The sequence below is a fragment of the Oncorhynchus keta genome, chromosome 19 (genome assembly GCF_023373465.1).
Source record: "Oncorhynchus keta strain PuntledgeMale-10-30-2019 chromosome 19, Oket_V2, whole genome shotgun sequence".
NCBI classification, from domain to species: Eukaryota; Metazoa; Chordata; class Actinopteri; order Salmoniformes; family Salmonidae; genus Oncorhynchus; species Oncorhynchus keta.
In genome coordinates, this window is record NC_068439.1 from 82,607,324 (window position 1) to 82,622,700 (window position 15,377).

At 38.8% G+C, this 15,377-nt stretch overlaps 1 protein-coding gene across 1 annotated transcript in view; it reads right to left on the bottom strand.

Annotated features, from left to right (window-relative positions):
• LOC127909532 (uncharacterized) overlaps nt 1-2,383 on the bottom strand; it is a 30,494-nt gene extending 28,111 nt beyond the window's left edge. The window contains exon 1 of the mRNA XM_052471592.1: nt 2,234-2,383. The gene's annotated coding sequence lies outside the window, so the exon portion shown is untranslated. The remainder of the gene's footprint in view (nt 1-2,233) is intronic.
• Between the last annotated feature and the right edge of the window lie 12,994 nt (nt 2,384-15,377).

Below are 15,377 nucleotides of genomic sequence, written 5' to 3' on the forward strand. Positions count from 1 at the left end.
CATAATTCAAAGTCATCCTAGAAATCGGGGTGAATTTGGGGGCATGTGGTGCTAGTCTGGGGAACCCCATTAGCCTACATTCATCTGTTGAGGCAACCTGGATTCAGGGGTCGACGTAACATAGTAAATGTATATCCGGGACACTCAAATTAGTATGATATGTTACGTATCATATTGTATGTATTCATTTGTGGATGTCCATTATCCATTAGGTATTATATGTTACTAATTACAATTCGTATGATATATTATTAATGGCAAATCATACAATATATTATGTATTTGGAAACGTACGATATGCTACGAATTCCAATTTGTTCTGGCTAATGTTAGCTAGGTGGCTAAAGCTAAAATGCTAAATAGTTGCAAAAGTAGCTAAAAAAGTAGTAAGTAGTTTCAAAGTTGCTAATTATATAAAAAAAACTGCTAATGTTGACCGTGATAAGATTTGAACACGTAAACTTTGTCTTGCGAGACATTAGCCTTACACGCCAAAGGAACTACACGACTTTTGTTTTTGCTTATTTGGATAGGGACAAGTACAAACACATGGACACGTTGAGCGCATTGCACTATAGTGTTTCTAGCTCACGCAACAACAACAAAATGTTCAACACTCGTCCTTAGATGGACTTGAAGGGAAACAGGGGGAATAAATAAATAAATAAATAAATAAATAATCAAACAATTATAATAAAATGCCATAGCATAACACACCGTAGTTCATAGAGGATTGTACTGTTGGAGCTGTAGTAACCAGTTTGGGGGTGTTTATTTAGAATGCGCTGAAAAGATTCCAACCGTTTGTGAGTGTTCCATGCATGTGCACCTCTGCAGGTCTAGGACTGGCCTATAGAGCGGCAGGGTAGCCTAGTGGTTAGAGCGTTGGACTAGTAACCGGAAGGTTGCAAGTTCAAACCCCCGAGCTGACAAGGTACAAATCTGTCGTTCTGCCCCTGTTCCCAGGCCGTCATTGAAAATAAGAATTTGTTCTTAACTGACTTGCCTAGTTAAAAAAAATAGAGGTTTTATGTCGAGGGACCTCTGCCTTTTCCCCTGGTGGACATTCCAGTCAGTTGCAGCTTCTGGTCAGGGATTCAGGGGAAGACCATCGAGACACCTTTAAAGACTGGCTTCACGTTTGCAAATCTGATGAAGTGTTCAAAGCTTAGTACATTGTACTTACATTTTTTTTTTATGATGTGCGATATGGGTCCAGTATTTTCAGCACTAATATCATACTAATTTGAGTGTCACGGATTTATGTTTAATATGTCATGTACATTTACGTAATTTAGTTTACGCTCTTATCCATAGTGACTTACAGGAGCAATTTAGGTAAAGTGCCTTGCTCAAGGGCACATCAACAGACCCCCTAGTCGGCTCAGAGATTTGAACCAGCAGCCTTTCGGTTATTGGCCCAAAACTCTTAACCGCTATGCTACCTGCCGTCCAACATGTCTAGTCTATGAGACCAGACTGGTTGAGGTTCGCGTGGCAAGCAGGCTGCCATGGGCAGTCACTCTCCTAGTAAACAAACCGTTTATGGTTCTGTGTGCGTAGCTAATATGTTATAACGTGATACTGCCGTGCGATAAACATAGTTTCGTGTAAATTACATATTGATTTAGCTTTGGACATTGTAGCGAAAACAATAAATGACAGTGCGACAGAGACTCTTGAAAGTACACACACACTGCCAGGGTTAATTATGAGGAAAACGTCATTAATTTATCCCGTGCAGCGAAATCATTCCCATCTCAATTTGATACAGGTCGCGCGAGTTGGGACGCTCAACTCCCTTGTTTTGTCGGATTTTATTTGGCCCATCAAAAATGTCAACCACAACACAAAATGTCATCTAAAATCAGATTTTCTAAACAACAGTGGTGTGTGGAAACCAGGCAAGAAGCAGAACAACTGATCCGCACTTTCATTCTATTCAGTCACTCAATCAATTAATTATCCGCTAAATAGGCTAATTTTAATTGATTCAAAAATGCATTAATTAACTCGTTTAAAGGCCCTCCTTGATTGCGCTGCCTGGAGGCTATTTCACTGTAAACAGAAAGCGGTTGACAGACAATCCATCACACACAACCCGATGACGGTGCATGTTCACCGCATTTGTTTACAAACTGTGTGACCCGGCAGCACACTGACAACTTCAACCAAAATCTACAAATGTCATTTTATAAACAACCCTACGAACCGAATCATATGTAGGACTCACCGCCAGTTAAGTAAGTTACTTTCGTTGTGATTGGTGGTATCTTGTCAACTTGTCGTTACTGATTCTCCAGAATTAAATAGAGCTGCGTATCCTTCAACCTCTTGCATTTACAGTCTCTCAGATGAACGTTTGCAGTTTCTGTACAAGTGACAAATCGGTCCGCCCAGACAAGGCGAATAAAATATGGAAATCAATTCTCTTAAAGTGACAGTCCATCAATTTGTTGGTCTGCCTTCCCATCACGCAAAACCCATGTCAATAAAAAAACGCTCTTTCGTGATTTTATTAGGTGTGCTTGCTGAAGACAAAGCACAAATGTAGCTTTCTTACATATTCATATTCATATTATTTTATTTAACCTTTTATTTAACTAGGCAAGTCAGTTAAGAACAAATTCTTATTTACAATGACGGCCCTAGGAACAGTGGGTTTAACTGCCTTGTTCAGGGGGCAGAACGAAAGATTATTGTGGCGCTTGCAAAGCATAACCTCCCAGTAACATCTTCAACATACTTCTTCTTATTATTATTCTTTATCACTCAACTCCTATATTGTTTAGAGGCTGAAATGTTTAAAATTTGTTGATCTCTTTTATACTTTTTTTTTCAAGTTATACATTTAGTTTAGTCCTTCTTTTGGTCAATGCTTCGTTCACTTTCATGGCATTTCCTCGACATTTAGTTTAGTCCTTCTTTTGGTCAGTGCTTCGTTCACTTTCATGGCATTTCCTCGACATCCCAAACAACGAGGCATGTAACACAAATCAGGGAACTCTGACCACTTTGCAACAATTTAGACAAAAAAAGTCAGAGCAATATGACATCTTCGTCTACTTCTCTGCTATTCAAATGGGGTCACGGAACAACAATATCTGCTACGGCTCAAAACGATACCGTTGTTTTCGTAACCGCATCAACATTTTCTTAAACTTTTTTTTTTTTTTTGCAAACAACTGCCGTTTTGAACACTTCCCTAACAAGTTAGACAGCTTTTTACATTTAGTCCACTACCACAAAACTATTTCTTAAAGAGCTTAATAAAGCCATGCAAACTTGTAAACATACAATCAAATGATTATTATTATTATTCCGCCCACTCTAGAGTTTAAACGATTCATGCCGTTAACATGAAACCTACTTCCAAATGTCCAGACCGTCCCAACTCAGATTGCTTGAGAAAATATTTTTGATAGCATTTCTACTTTTTGAACTATACAAATAATTAAATGAGCCCCCCAAATGAGGCCATAGAGTTGAATGGTACATTAATATATATATATATTTTTTTAGACCTATCTCCTCTTTCACCATTTAAGTTATCAGCTCCAAACCATTGTTCAGATGTTTAGACTGGCCTAATTTAGATTGCTCGTCAAATTATTTTTATATGTGGTCCTTCTGTGGCTCAGTTGGTAGAGCATGGCGCTTGTAACGCCAGGGTAGTGGGTTCGATTCCCGGGACCACCCATACGTAGAATGTATGCACACATGACTGTAAGTCGCTTTGGATAAAAGCGTCAGCTAAATGGCATATATTTTATTATTATATTATGTATACTTTTTGAACTATAACGATTTTTCAATTTGCATAAATTAAGATGATTTTAAATCACGGGAATACAGGGGTAGCTTTTCAAGATGGTCCTGCTTCCTTGAACAATTAAGCTACAAGACCAGCTTGAAAACATTCAGGTTATCCCAACTTCAAATTCAAACAAACTTCTATCAACTATAAACTACATAGATGTGCATAAAATAATTAGACAGTAACTCTGGAACCTTTGAGGCTAGAGACACCAAACACATTTTCACACGTTTTAGGCTATCCTAACTTCCAATTCTTAAAAACTTTGATCAACTTTATAACTATATAAATCTGCATAAACTTTCAAAATTTGAATAAAATAACTTGCCGAATGTAACTCTTGAACCGTTCGAGCGAAAGACACCAAACCAACTTTTCATGTTCCGGCTATTTACTACATTCAAAAACGTTTATACACACATGTATAACCGTGGTATTGACCATAAATTAGTCTAAAACATGGATTCAATTTAAAAAAAGAAAAGCAGTGGTAGAAATGTTAAATGCTGCCGTTCTTTAACCATTTCAGCTAGAAAAGCATTGAAACAACATTAAGATATATTTTTTAAACAAGCTAGCAAGCACACCTTCACTAGTAGCCCTGCTATTGGCCCAATATAATTAATTCACTAGTAGCCCTGCTATTGGCCCAATATAATTAATTCACTAGTAACCCTGCTATTGGCCCAATATAATTAATTCACTAGTAACCCTGCTATTGGCCCAATATAATTAATTCACTAGTAACCCTGCTATTGGCCCAATATAATTAATTCACTAGTAACCCTGCTATTGGCCCAATATAATTAATTCACTAGTAACCCTGCTATTGGCTCAATATAATTAATCCACTAGTTACCCTGCTATTGGTCTAATATGAACAATTCACCATTACACCTGTCAAATAGATTTATAGTCAATATTTGTTTAGCTGAATCCATGTTGTATACTGCACGTCCCCTTGAAGAGATCATTAATCGTCCTATAACTTTAAAATGGAGACACATAACCTGCCAATCATATGCTTTGTTATGGTCCCAGCTCTTTCTTCTCCTATTTAGACACATGGAGGAGGAAATAGACCTGTGACTCTGTTGTCTCTCAGCTGATATAACCACTACTATGCAAAACCCAATGATGTTATGCTATGGGATGTTATTCTATGTGATGTGATGTTCTGTGATGTTATTCTATGTGATGTTATGTTATTCTATGTGATGTTATTCTATGTGATGTGATGTTATCTGATGTTATTCTATGTGATGTGATGTTATCTGATGTTATTCTATGTGATGTGATGTTATCTGATGTTATTCTATGTGATGTGATGTTATCTGATGTTATTCTATGTGATGTGATGTTCTGTGATGTTATTCTATGTGATGTTATCTGATGTTATTCTATGTGATGTGATGTTCTGTGATGTTATTCTATGTGATGTTATCTGATGTTATTCTATGTGATGTGATGTTCTGTGATGTTATTCTATGTGATGTGATGTTCTGTGATGTTATTCTATGTGATGTGATGTGATGTGATGTTATTCTATGTGATGTTATCTGATGTGATGTTATTCTATGTGATGTGATGTTATTCTATGTGATGTTATCTGATGTGATGTTATTCTATGTGATGTTATTATATGTGATGTTATTCTATGTGATATTATGTTATGTGATGTTATTCTCTGTGGTGTGATGTTATTCTATGTGATGTTATGTTATGTGGTCCTTCTGTAGCTCAGTTGGTAGAGCATGGCGCTTGTAACGCCAGGGTAGTGGGTTCGATTCCCGGGACCACCCATACGTAGAATGTATGCACACATGACTGTAAGTCGCTTTGGATAAAAGCGTCTGCTAAATGGCATATATTATGTGATGTTATTCTATGTGATGTTATTCTATGTGAAGTGATGCTCTTCTATGTGATGTTATTCTATGTGATGTTATTCTATGTGATGTTATTCTATGTGATGTTATTCTATGTGATGTTATCTGATATTATGTTATTCTACGTGATGTTATGTGATGTGATGTTATGTGTTGCTATTCTATGTGATGGTATGTTATTCTGTTATTCTATGTGATGTTATTCTATGTGATGTTATGTGTTGTTATTCTATGTGATGTTATTCTATGTGATGTTATTCTATGTGACGTTATGTGATGTTATTCTATGTGATGTTATTCTATGTGATGTTATTCTATGTGATGTTATGTGATGTGATGTTATTATATGTGATTTATTCTATGTGATGTTATTCTATGTGATGTTATGTGATGTGATGTTATTATATGTGATTTATTCTATGTGATGTTATTCTATGTGATGTGATGTGATGTTATTCTATGTGATGTTATTCTATGTGATGTGATGCTATTCTATTTGATGTTATTCCATGTGATGTGATGTGATGTTATTCTGTTATTCTATGTGATGTTATTCTATGTGATGTGATGCTATTTGATGTTATTCTATGTGATGTTATTCTATGTGATGTTATTCTATGTGATGTTATTCTATGTGATGTTATTCTATGTGATGTGATGCTATTCTATTTGATGTTATTCCATGTGATGTGTTGTTATGTGATGTTATTCTATGTGATGTTATTCTATGTGAAGTTATTCTATGTGATGTGATGCTATTCTATTTGATGTTATTCCATGTGATGTGTTGTTATGTGATGTTATTCTATGTGATGTTATTCTATGTGATGTTATTCTATGTGATGTTATGTTATCTGATATTATGTTATTCTATGTGATGTTATTCTATGTGATGTTATTCTTTGTGATGTGATGTTATCTGATATTATGTTATTCTATGTGATGTTATTCTATGTGATGTTATCTGATATTATGTTATTCTATGTGATGTGATGTTATCTGATATTATGTTATTCTATGTGATGTTATTCTATGTGATGTTATTCTATGTGATGTTATTCTATGTGATGTGATGTTATCTGATATTATGTTATTCTATGTGATGTGATGTTATCTGATATTATGCTATTCTATGTGATGTGATGTTATCTGATATTATGTTATTCTATGTGATGTGATGTTATCTGATATTATGTTATTCTATGTGATGTGATGTTATCTGATATTATGCTATTCTATGTGATGTTATGTTATCTGATATTATGTTATTCTATGTGATGTGATGTTATTCTGTTATTCTATGTGATGTGATGTGATGTTATTCTGTTAATCTATGTGATGTGATGTTATTCTGTTATTCTATGTGATGTTCTGTTATTCTATGTGATGTGATGTTATTCTGTTATTCTATGTGATGTGATGTTATCTGATATTATGCTATTCTATGTGATGTGATGTTATTCTGTTATTCTATGTGATGTTATCTGATATTATGCTATTCTATGTGATGTGATGTTATTCTGTTATTCTATGTGATGTTATCTGATATTATGCTATTCTATGATATGTTATTCTGTTATTCTATGTGATGTGATGTTATCTGATATTATGTTATTCTATGTGATGTGATGTTATCTGATATTATGTTATTCTATGTGATGTGATGTTATCTGATATTATGCTATTCTATGTGATGTTATGTTATTCTGTTATTCTGTTATTCTATGTGATGTTATGTGATGTCAAAGGTGCTTTAACAATTTACTGGACAAAGGGTATGAATGCTTATGTAAATGTGATTTTTAAGTATATTTAAAAAATATAAATGAGCAAAAATGTCTAAACTGTTTTTGCTTTGATATTATGGGGTATTGGAATAAGGCTTTTTGGAATAAGGCTGTAACATAACAAAATTATATATTATTATATTATTATATTATAAAATGTGTAAAAAGTCAAGGGGTCTGAATACTTTCCAAATGCATACAGTATTACAGTAGTAAACAAGACAGAGACCAAAACACAGCATCTTCTTCTCCTGGTAACAACAACACGAGTCATTCTCCATTAGATGATGCCCTATCTGGGGGGTTATCCTGCCTGTGGGGTTACCCTGTCTGTGGGGTTATCCTGTCTGTGGGGTTATCCTATCTGTGGGGTTATCCTACCTGTGGGGTTACCCTATCTGTGGGGTTATCCTATCTGTGGGGTTATCCTGTCTGTGGGGTTATCCTATCTGTGGGGTTATCCTATCTGTGGGGTTATCCTATCTGTGGGGTTATAGTGTCTGTGGGGTTATCCTGTCTGTGGGGTTATCCTGTCTGTGGGGTTACCCTGTCTGTGGGGTTACCCTGTCTGTGGGGTTATCCTGTCTGTGGGGTTATCCTGTCTGTGGGGTTACCCTGTCTGTGGGGTTATCCTGTCTGTGGGGTTATCCTGTCTGTGGGGTTATCCTGTCTGTGGGGTTATCCTATCTGTGGGGTTATCCTATCTGTGGGGTTACCCTGTCTGTGGGGTTATCCTGTCTGTGGGGTTATCCTGTCTGTGGGGTTACCCTGTCTGTGGGGTTATCCTATCTGTGGGGTTATCCTATCTGTGGGGTTATCCTGTCTGTGGGGTTATCCTGTCTGTGGGGTTATCCTGTCTGTGGGGTTATCCTATCTGTGGGGTTATCCTGTCTGTGGGGTTATCCTATCTGTGGGGTTATCCTGTCTGTGGGGTTATCCTGTCTGTGGGGTTATCCTATCTGTGGGGTTATCCTATCTGTGGGGTTATCCTGTCTGTGGGGTTATCCTATCTGTGGGGTTATCCTGTCTGTGGGGTTACCCTGTCTGTGGGGTTATCCTGCCTGTGGGGTTATAGTGTCTGAGGGGTTATCCTGTCTGTGGGGTTATAGTGTCTTTGGGGTTATAGTGTCTGTAGGGTTATAGTGTCTGAGGAGTTATAGTGTCTGTGGGGTTATCCTATCTGTGGGGTTATCCTGTCTGTGGGGTTATAGTGTCTGTGGGGTTATAGTGTCTGTGGGGTTATCCTGTGTGTGGGGTTATCCTGCCTGTGGGGTTATCCTATCTGTGGGGTTATAGTGTCTGTGGGGTTATCCTGCCTGTAGGGTTATAGTGTCTTTGGGTTACCCTGTCTGTGGGGTTATCCTGCCTGTAGGGTTATAGTGTCTTTGGGGTTATAGTGTCTGAGGGGTTATAGTGTCTGAGGGGTTATCCTGTCTGTAGGGTTATAGTGTCTGTGGGGTTATAGTGTCTGTGGGGTTATCCTGGCTGTGGGGTTATAGTGTCTGTGGGGTTATCCTGCCTGTAGGGTTATAGTGTTTGTGGGGTTATAGTGTCTGTGGGGTTATAGTGTCTGTGGGGTTATACTGTCTGTGGGGTTATAGTGTCTGTGGGGTTATCCTGTCTGTGGGGTTATAGTGTCTGTGGGGTTATAGTGTCTGAGGGGTTATAGTGTCTGTGGGGTTATCCTGTCTGTGGGGTTATCCTGCCTGTGGGGTTATAGTGTCTGTAGGGTTATAGTGTCTGAGAGGTTATAGTGTCTGTGGGGTTATAGTGTCTGTGGGGTTATCCTGTCTGTGGATTATAGTGTCTGTGGGGTTATCCTGTCTGTGGGGTTATAGTGTCTGTGGGATTATCCTGTCTGTGGGGTTATAGTGTCTGTGGGGTTATAGTCTCTGAGGGGTTATAGTGTCTGAGGGGTTATCCTGTCTGTGGGGTTCTAGTGTCTATGGGGTTATAGTGTCTGTGGGTTATAGTGTCTGTGGGGTTATAGTGTCTGTGGGGTTATCCTGTCTGTGGGGTTATAGTGTCTGTGGGGTTATAGTGTCTGTGGGGTTATAGTGTCTGTGGGGTTATCCTGTCTGTGGGGTTATAGTGTCTGTGGGGTTATCCTGTCTGTGGGGTTATCCTGCCTGTAGGGTTATAGTGTCTGTGGGGTTATAGTGTCTGTGGGGTTATAGTGTCTGTGGGGTTATCCTGTCTGTGGGGTTATCCTGCCTGTAGGGTTATAGTGTCTGTAGGGTTATAGTGTCTGTGGGGTTATAGTGTCTGTGGGGTTATAGTGTATGTGGGGTTATAGTGTCTGAAGGGTTATAGTGTCTGTGGGGTTATAGTGTCTATGGGGTTATCCTGCCTGTGGGGTTATAGTGTCTGAGGGGTTATAGTGTCTGTGGGGTTATAGTGTCTGTGGGGTTATACTGTCTGTTTGGTTATCCTGTCTGTGGGGTTATAGTGTCTGGGGGTTATCCTGTCTGTGGGGTTATAGTGTCTGTGGGGTTATAGTGTCTGTGGGGTTATAGTGTCTATAGGGTTATAGTGTCTGAGGGGTTATATTGTCTGAGGGGTTATAGTGTCTGTGGGGTTATCCTGTCTGTGGGGTTATCCTGCCTGTGGGGTTATAGTGTCTGTAGGGTTATAGTGTCTGAGAGGTTATAGTGTCTGGGGGGTTATCCTGTCTGTGGGGTTATCCTGTCTGTAGGGTTATAGTGTCTGAGGGGTTATAGTGTCTGTGGGGTTATAGTGTCTGTGGGGTTATCCTGCCTGTAGGGTTATAGTGTCTGTGGGGTTATAGTGTCTGTGGGGTTATCCTGCCTGTAGGGTTATAGTGTCTGTGGGGTTATCCTGCCTGTAGGGTTATAGTGTCTGTGGGGTTATAGTGTCTGTGGGGTTATAGTGTCTGTGGGGTTATCCTGCCTGTGGGGTTATAGTGTCTGTGGGGTTATCCTGCCTGTGGGGTTATAGTGTCTGTGGGGTTATAGTGTCTGTGGGGTTATAGTGTCTGTGGGTTATAGTGTCTGTGGGGTTATAGTGTCTGTGGGGTTATCCTGTCTGTGGGGTTATAGTGTCTGAGGGGTTATAGTGTCTGTGGGGTTATAGTGTCTGTGGGGTTATCCTGTCTGTGGGGTTATAGTGTCTGTGGGGTTATCCTGTCTGTGGGGTTATCCTGCCTGTAGGGTTATAGTGTCTGTGGGGTTATAGTGTCTGTGGGGTTATAGTGTCTGTGGGGTTATCCTGTCTGTGGGGTTATCCTGCCTGTAGGGTTATAGTGTCTGTGGGGTTATAGTGTCTGTGGGGTTATAGTGTCTGTGGGGTTATAGTGTATGTGGGGTTATAGTGTCTGAAGGGTTATAGTGTCTGTGGGGTTATAGTGTCTGTGGGGTTATCCTGCCTGTGGGGTTATAGTGTCTGAGGGGTTATAGTGTCTGTGGGGTTATAGTGTCTGTGGGGTTATACTGTCTGTTTGGTTATCCTGTCTGTGGGGTTATAGTGTCTGGGGGTTATCCTGTCTGTGGGGTTATAGTGTCTGTGGGGTTATAGTGTCTGTGGGGTTATAGTGTCTATAGGGTTATAGTGTCTGAGGGGTTATATTGTCTGAGGGGTTATAGTGTCTGTGGGGTTATCCTGTCTGTGGGGTTATCCTGCCTGTGGGGTTATAGTGTCTGTAGGGTTATAGTGTCTGAGAGGTTATGGTGTCTGGGGGTTATCCTGTCTGTGGGGTTATCCTGTCTGTAGGGTTATAGTGTCTGAGGGGTTATAGTGTCTGTGGGGTTATAGTGTCTGTGGGGTTATCCTGCCTGTAGGGTTATAGTGTCTGTGGGGGTTATAATGTCTGTGGGGTTATCCTGCCTGTAGGGTTATAGTGTCTGTGGGGTTATCCTGCCTGTAGGGTTATAGTGTCTGTGGGGTTATAGTGTCTGTGGGGTTATAGTGTCTGTGGGGTTATCCTGCCTGTGGGGTTATAGTGTCTGTGGGGTTATCCTGCCTGTAGGGTTATAGTGTCTGAGGGGTTATAGTGTCTGTGGGGTTATAGTGTCTGTGGGGTTATCCTGCCTGAGGGGTTATAGTGTCTGTGGGGTTATCCTGCCTGTAGGGTTATAGTGTCTGAGGGGTTATAGTGTCTGTGGGGTTATAGTGTCTGTGGGGTTATTCTGTCTGTGGGGTTATAGTGTCTGAGGGGTTATCCTGTCTGTGGGGTTATAGTGTCTGAGGGGTTATCCTGTCTGTGGGGTTATAGTGTCTGTGGGGTTATCCTGCCTGTGGGGTTATAGTGTCTGTGGGGTTATCCTGCCTGTGGGGTTATAGTGTCTCTGGGGTTATCCTGCCTGTGGGGCTATCCTGCCTGGGGGGTTATCCTGCCTGTGGGGTGATAGTGTCTGTGGGGTTTTCCTGCCTGTGGGGCTATCCTGCCTGGGGGGTTATCCTGCCTGTGGGGTGATAGTGTCTGTGGGGTTTTCCTGCTTGTGTGGTTATCCTGCCTGTGGGGTGATAGTGTCTGTGGGGTTATCCTGCCAGATATAAGCACTATGAGTTGTGCTGTTGTTGCACAAACACAGAGACAGAGCCCTGTGCCGTTTTACAGCCTCCTGTCCTGAGGGCGTTGTTGACCGTCTGTGTGTGTCCTCCTTCAGTACATCTGCACTGACACAACAACGACCCTGGTGGCCCTGGCTAGCTGCAGGGTAGGGGGCCGCAGTGTGCGTGCGTGTGTGTGTGTGTGTGTGTGTGTGTGTGTGTGTGTGTGTGTGTGTGTGTGTGTGTGTGTGTGTGTGTGTGTGTGTGTGTGTGTGTGTGCGTGTGTGTGTGTTTCTGTGTGTGCGCATCCTAGTGTAGATGGCATTGTGTCATTCCAAAAATGATACTTTTATCAGTCCCTCATCTGCATTGCGATTGGGCACAAGTGAAAATGTGTTACTGTGAGGGTGCATACTGGCACAACAGACAGATACAGACAGATACAGACAGATACAGACAGGTACAGACAGGTACAGACAGATAGACAGATACAGACTCAACAGACAGGTACAGACAGGTACAGACTCAACAGACAGATACAGACAGGTACAGACAGGTACAGACAGATAGACAGATACAGAATCAACAGACAGGAGACAGTCTAAGTAGTCCATTTAAACCCTCGTGTTGCTATGATTGTCTTCAGGAAGTCAACTGCAAGTCAATTACAGAGTAAAACCATTTATTAAGTAACAAATCAAATCAAATCAAACAATCTTTGTCACACGCAAAGTCTATGGGTGTAAACTAGAGTGAAATGATCCCTTCCCAATGATGCATAGTTAAGACATAATAATAGAAATACAAACACAAGAGGAATAAAATACACAAGATTGAAGATACAGGAAGTACCAGATCAATGTGGAGCTATATACAGGAAGTACCAGATCAATGTGGAACTATATACAGGAAGTACCAGATCTATGTGGAGCTATATACAAGGAGTACCAGTACCAGATCAATGTTGAGCTATATACAGGAAGTATCAGATTAATGTGGAGCTATATACAGGAAGTACCAGATCAATGTGGAGCTATATACAGGGAGTACCAGATCAATGTGGAGCTATATACAGGAAGTACCAGATCAATGTGGAACTATATACAGGAAGTACCAGATGAATGTGGAGCTATATACAGGAAGTACCAGATCAATGTGGAACTATATACAGGAAGTACCAGATCAATGTGGAGCTATATACAAGGAGTACCAGATCAATGTGGAGCTATATACAGGAAGTACCAGATCAATGTGGAGCTATATACAGGAAGTACCAGATCAATGTGGAGCTATATACAGGAAGTACCAGTACCAGATCAATGTGCATATGTACATGAAGGCAGGGTAAAGTGACTAAGCATCAGGATAGATAATAATAAGGTATTTGAGGTAGATATGTACATGAAGGCAGGGTAAAGTGACTAGACATCAGGATAGATAATAATAAGGTATTTGAGGTAGATCTGTACATGAAGGCAGGGTAAAGTGACATCAGGATAGATAATAATAAGGTATTTGAGGTAGATATGTACATGAAGGCAGGGTAAAGTGACTAGGCATCAGGATAGATAATAATCAGAGTAAAATAAAGAACAGAATAGCAGCAGCAAATGAGTGTAAATGTGTGTATGTACTATGTGTGTGTCTATTTTGTCGATATGTGTGAGTGTGTATATAGTGTGTATGTAGTGTATGTGAATGTGTGTGAGTGTGTATATAGTGTGTGTAGTGTATGTGAATGTGTGTGAGTGTGTATATAGTGTGTATGTAGTGTGTATATATATATAGTGTGTATTTAGTGTGTATATAGTGTATATATATAGTGTGTGTATGTAGTGTATATAGTGTGTATATAGTGTGTATATAGTGTATATAGTGTGTATGTAGTGTATATAGTGTGTATATAGTGTGTATATAGTGTGTATGTAGTGTATATAGTGTATATAGTGTGTATAGTGTGTATATAGTGTATATAGTGTGTATATAGTGTATGTAAATAGTGTGTATGTAGTGTATATAGTGTGTATGTAAATAGTGTGTATGTAGTGTATATAGTGTATATAGTGTGTATAGTGTGTATATAGTGTATATAGTGTGTATATAGTGTATGTAAATAGTGTGTATGTAGTGTATATAGTGTGTATGTAGTGTATATAGTGTGTATGTAGTGTATATAGTGTGTATGTAGTGTATATAGTGTGTATATAGTGTATATAGTGTGTATGTAGTGTATATAGTGTGTATGTAGTGTATATAGTGTGTATGTAGTGTATATAGTGTGTATATAGTGTGTATATAGTGTATATAGTGTGTATGTAGTGTATATAGTGTGTATGTAGTGTATATAGTGTGTATGTAGTGTATATAGTGTGTATATAGTGTATATAGTGTGTATGTAGTGTATATAGTGTATGGATATAGTGTGTATAGTGTGTATATAGTGTATATAGTGTGTATGTAGTGTATATAGTGTGTATATAGTGTATATAAATAGTGTGTATGTAGTGTATATAGTGTGTATGTAGTGTATATAGTGTGTATATAGTGTGTATATAGTGTATGTAGTGTGTATATAGTGTGTATATAGTGTATATAAATAGTGGGTATATAGTGTGTATGTAGTGTATATATATAGTGTGTATATAATGTGTATATAGTGTGTATATAGTGTATATATAGTGTGTATATAGTGTATATAGTGTGTATGTAGTGTATATATAGTGTATGTAAATAGTGTGTATATAGTGTATATAGTGTGTATATAGTGTGTATGTAGTGTATATAGTGTGTATATAGTGTATGTGAATGTTTGTGAGTGTGTATATTGTGTGTATGTAGTGTACGTGAATGTGTGTGAGTGTGTATATAGTGTGTATGTAGTGTATGTGAATAGTGTGTGAGTGTGTATATAGTGTGTATGTAGTGTATGTGAATAGTGTGTGAGTGTGTATATAGTGTGTATGTAGTGTATATAGTGTGTATGTAGTGTATATAGTGTGTATATAGTGTATATAGTGTGTATATAGTGTGTATGTAGTGTATATAGTGTCTATATAGTGTATATAGTGTGTATGTAGTGTATATAGTGTGTATGTAGTGTATATAGTGTGTATGTAGTGTATATAGTGTGTATATAGTGTATACAGTTTATGTAAATAGTGTGTATATAGTGTATGTAAATAGTGTGTATGTAGTGTATATAGTGTGTATGTAGTGTATATAGTGTGTATATAGTGTGTATAGTGTGTATAGTGTGTATATAGTGTATATAGTGTGTATATAGTGTGTATAGTGTGTATATAGTGTATATAGTGTGTATATAGTGTGTATAGTGTGTATGTAGTGTATATAGTGTGTATATAGTGTATATAGTGT